The sequence below is a fragment of the Apium graveolens genome, chromosome 5, assembly GCF_009905375.1.
Source record: "Apium graveolens cultivar Ventura chromosome 5, ASM990537v1, whole genome shotgun sequence".
Taxonomy (NCBI): domain Eukaryota; kingdom Viridiplantae; phylum Streptophyta; class Magnoliopsida; order Apiales; family Apiaceae; genus Apium; species Apium graveolens.
Window position 1 is genome coordinate 55087282 of NC_133651.1, and position 5505 is coordinate 55092786.

A 5505-nucleotide genomic window follows, 5' to 3' on the forward strand; every position below is an offset into this window, starting at 1 on the left:
GGTCGAGCAGCAAAGAAGACTTAATCTTATCATGAAGGAAGTAGTGAAGAAAGAAATTCTTAAGTGGCTAGATGCAGGGATCATCTACCCTATCTCTGACAGTTCATGGGTAAGCCCGGTTCAATATGTGCCAAAAAAGGTAAAATTACTGTGGTAGCAAATAAGAAGAATGGGCTTATTCCTACAAGGACAATCACGGGGTGGAGAGTTTGAATGGACTACAGGAAGCTAAACAAAGCCACCAGGAAGGATCACTTCCCTTTTCCCTTCATTGATCAGATGCTTGACAGGTTGGCCGGTCATGAGTACTATTGTCTTGTGGATGGCTATTCGGGTTATAATCAGATTTGTATCGCTCTAGAAGATCAGAAGAAAACTACCTTCACTTGTCCATTTAATACTTGCGCCTTCAGATGAGTTTCTTTTGGTCTGTGTGGTGCGCCAGCCATATTTTAGAGATGTATGATGGCCATCTTTTCTGACATGATTGGCCAGAATGTGGAGGTGTTCATGGATGACTTCTCAGTCTTTGTCGATTCTTTTGATGAATGCTTGAAAAATCTTGGACATGTTCTCAAGAGGTGTGTTGAGACCAATCTGGTTCTCAATTGGGAAAAATGTCACTTTATGGTGCAACAGGGCATCATTCTTGGGCACAAAGTTTCTAGTAAGGGTCTTGAGGTGGATAAGGCCAAGGTGGGAGTCATTGAGAATCTTCCTCCACCTATTTTTGTTAAGGGAATTCGCAGTTTTCTTGGTCATGTGGGTTTCTAAAAGCGTTTCATCAAAGACTTCTCGAAAATTTCGAAGCCATTGTGTAGTCTGTTAGAGAAAGATGTTCCTTTCAAGTTTGATTATGAGTGCCTTGCAGGTTTTGAGATATTGAAGAAGAGTCTAATCACGACACCGGTCATAACTGCACCTGATTGGAATGAGCCTTTTGAGATGATGTGCGATGCAAGTGACTATGCAGTTGGAGCAGTTCTTGGGCAGAGGAAGAACAACATATTTTATGAGGTCTATTATGCTAGTAAGACCCTAAATGGTTCCCAACTGAATTATACTACTACGGAGAAAGAACTTTTGGCTATTGTCTATGGTTTTGAGAAATTTCGATCCTATCTACTTGGGACTAAGGTGACAGTTTTCACGGATCATGCCGCAATCCGATATCTCATCTCAAAAAAGGACTCGAAGCCTAGATTGATTAGATGGGTTCTTTTGCTCCAAGAATTTGAGCTAGAGATCAAGGACAGAAAAGGAATTGAAAATCAAGTCGCTGATCATCTCTCGCGTTTAGAAAATCCTAATGCTACTTCATTGGATAAGACATTGATAAATGAGTCTTTTCCCGACGAGCAATTGTTTGGATTGCAAGAAGAAGAACCGTGGTTTGAAGACATTGTGAACTACCTTGTGAGTAATATCATGCCTCCCGAATTATCTTATGCTCAAAGGAATAAGTTTCTACATGAGGTGAAGTGGTATATGTGGGATGACCCATTTCTTTTTCGCCAAGGAGCTGGCCAAATCATCAGGAGATGTATTCCTTACAGCAAAACGGGGTGAATCTTGTGAGATTACCACTCAACGGCTTATAGAGGACATTATGGTGAAGAAAAGACAACAGCTCGTGTTCTTCAAGCAGGTTTCTTTTGGCTGACGTTGTTTAAAGATGTTCATCAGTTCGTTTTGAAATGTGATCGATATTAACGTGTGGGTAATATGTCTAAGAGGGATGAGATGCCTCTTAATGTGCTTCTCGAGGTTGAGGTCTTTGATTTTTAAGGAATTGACTTCATGGGGCCATTTGTCTCATCTTGTAACAATCAGTATATCTTGTTGGCGGTTAATTACGTGTCGAAATGGGTTGAAGTTAAGGCGTTGCCAACGAACGATGCAAAAGTGGTGCTTAATTTTCTTCACAAGATGATATTCACAAGGTTTGGAATTCCAAGAGTCATAATCAGTGATGAGGGGTCGCATTTTTGCAATCGCAAGTTCACTGCTATGATGAAAAGGTATAATGTGAATCATCGCATTGCTACGGCTTATCATCCTTAGACGAATGGTCAAGCTGAGGTATCTAACAGAGAGATCAAGCTTATTTTGGAGAAAGTGGTATGTCCATCAAGGAAGGATTGAACTTTGAAGCTTGATGAAGCTGTTTGGGCGTATAGAATAGCATATAAGACTCCATTGGTAATGTCGCCATTTCAGTTGGTTTATGGTAAGGGGTGTCATTTGCCTGTGGAGCTCGAGCATAAGGCATATTGGGCTTTGAAGAAGTTAAATCTGGACTTGGATACGGTTGGAAAGAAGAGGATGCTTCAATTGAATGAACTTGACGAGTTTCGACTTCAAGCTTATGAGAACAACAAAATGTATAAGGAGAAAGTCAAGAGGTGGCACGATAGGGGTCTAGTGCTCAAGTCATTTATTCCTAGGGCAACAAGTTCTTTTATTCAACTCTCATCTCCGTCTTTTTCCTGGAAAGTTAAAGTCAAGATGGTCAGGGTCGTTTATTGTCAAAACTGTGTTTCCACATGGAGTGGTGGAAATTTTTGAGAATGATTCGGGCCAAGCATTCAAGGTAAATGGTCAAAGGTTGAAACATTATTATGGAAACACGGCAAACCGCGATGTGGTTAGTGCCGTTTTATTGTCCATTTGATCACAAGAATCTACGTCGAGCTGGCGACATAAAAGAAGCGCTTCTTGGGAGGAAACCCAAGTATGTTGTAAATTAGTAGGTAGAAGAAGCAAGAAGAAAAGAGAAAAAGACAAAAAAAACTAGAAAAAGGAAAAAATTCAGGGCCAACTACAGAAGCTGGGCGCACTCGCGCTGAACAAGTGCGCGACCACGCCGTTTTTCTAGTAGCCAAGCGCGGCCGCGCTGTTCTAGCGCGCGGCCGCGCCGGTTTTCCAGAAAGTGAGCGCGCCCGGGCTGTCTCAGCGCGCGGCCGTGCCGGGTCCCTTCTCGAAAAATAAAATAAAAACGGCAGTTTTAAGAGAAAATCAGGATTTTTAACTAAAAATCAATTCCAACCTGATTTTTACTCTTCCACATCCCATAATTCCCTCTCCTAATCAATTCCCTTATTCCCACGATTCCCATAATCAATTCCCACTTCTTTTCCTTATAGAATTCATACCTCTCCACCTATAAATACATACACTTACACACAACTTTTCCACCAATTCATAACCTCTCAACACAACTTCTCTCTAAACACCTAAGCTTTTATTCTTTCTTTTTCAATCCCGATGGCAACCAAGAGACAAAGAACACAAGTTGGAAGCAACACCACCGACTCTTCATCCGCGGGTGGTGTGAGGCCCATGTTTTCAACTTCTGAGGCTGAGGAGGAGTACACTAGGCTTCTCTCAAAGCCTATTGCTAAGGAGCTAGGTTTTCTGCCATCAGGGAGGATGGTAAGCTGTTAGAGATGATTCTCGAGATGGGCTGGGTTTCTTTTTGTGAGGTGCCCGCTGCTGTACCCATGAGTGTTGTGCGGGAGTTCTATGCGTATGCCAAGACGGAGAAGAATGGGTTCACAGTGGTGAGGGGGAGGACTGTAAAGTACAGTGTTGATTCTATTAGGATGGTGATTGAGCAGCCCGCAAGGAATGTGGGTCAGGACACTTGGAACGATAAGAATCCGGAGGACTTTGATTTGGATCTCATCATTGCTACTCTCTGTGTGCCTGAGACTCATTGGAAGTTCAAGAGGGGCACTTACTCCACGTTCCCTGCGTTGTGCATGAACAGGTTTGCAGGGGCTTGGTACTCGTTTATTTGTGCTAACATCATGCCATCTTCGCATGTGCATGAGATTACTGTGGAGCGTGCTTGTCTGCTGTGGGGTATTCTGCAGGGTGATTAAATTGACTTGGGGATGGTGATCTATCAGGGGATTTTGAGATTTTTAAGGAGGGGTACTACAGTTGCTATTCCATACGCATCAGTTGTGATGAAGTTGTGCATGGCGGTTGGAGTTCATTGGCAGCACATGAGCAGCTTCAGCTTCCCAGTGCTCCTATTGATAGTTCTACGCTGCAGAGCATGCAAGAGTGGTATGTAGGGAAGCCTTATCCTAAGGGGCTTAGTTATTCATATGATCATTTACCAGGTAGTGTGCCTATGGAAGCAGCTACAGCAGGAGGTTCTCAGCATGCCCGTAGAGCAGCTTGGAGAGCTCAATATGGAGAGGAGGTTGGTTCGTCACAGCAGCAACAACAGGAGCAGAGATGGGAGCTGGTTTGAGTTAGACGCAATATAGGCATCTCGCGAGGAGGATGGATGCGATGCACGATATCTATAGTCGGTTTGCACACGATCACACCCAGGCACTTGGGACAGCTTTTAGAGCCATCGGTGTTGACATCCAGTAGCCAGGTATTAGAGAGGATTCAGTGTATCCGCCTCCAGACACGCCTGACACTCCACCCGTTGAGGGTGAGGATTCGAATTCACAGTAGGTATGCGTGATTTCTTACTATTACCTTCATTGAGGATAATGAATATTTTAAGTTTGGGGTAGTAGTTGAAGGAATATATTTTGTGTGAGTCTCATATAGTTTGCATGTTCATGATAGTTTTATTTCATATAGTTGCATATTTTGCCATGTAGTTTTTTTTATTTTATTTTCGGTAGTTTTATGATATTTTGTTCATGTAGTTTCATGCATTTGCATTATAACATGGTCCCTTAGATAATTTTCTGATTGATTTGTGATATTGATGCTAGTGTAGTGATGTCGTATTTGGTGATGTTGAGTCTTATTGGATTGATTTGCATGCTAGAGATACTTGTATTTCACTAAGTCTTATAGGTTGCTAGAGTGTTAGATCATAGTCATGACTTGTTTGATTGTTGAGGTTTAATCGCTTGTTTATATTTGGAATTTAGGGTATTCTCTTAATAATAAAAGACATGGATATTTAACAATTGGAGAAATTGGATTTCATTGCTAGTTGTGTGGCTAGGTGTCAAATGACTAGTAGCCGGCTCATAGTTTTATGAGTAGTCTAGGATTGAATGAGATGGAGCGAAACACACTCATTTAGAAATTGGAGAAGAAATATAAAAAAAATATAGAAAAGAAAAAAAAGTAAGTGTTTGTAATTGACACGAGTGGGCTCTTTAATACTCGAGTTATTAAGTTCTTAGGGGACTTTGTGCCTAGTGACCTAAGGCTTTTATAGTCTAGGATTTGCTAACCTAACGCTCGCTACATGGGTACTATTGTACAAGTCTTTTGTGGACCTCACTCATTGCACGATCAAATAAGCATACTTGTGTTTTGTGAAATAAAAGCATGAATCCATAAAAACTCTAATATAATAATTGAAGTGTTATAAGTTATTTTGAGTCTAGCTTTTATTCTATTTATAAACTTGCGATTGTTTTGAGAAGTAGTGAGTCATGATTGTCGATCTAGTAGCAATAATATATCTGTAAGCATTTGCACACACGCACGTCTCTGGTTTATAGGTTGATT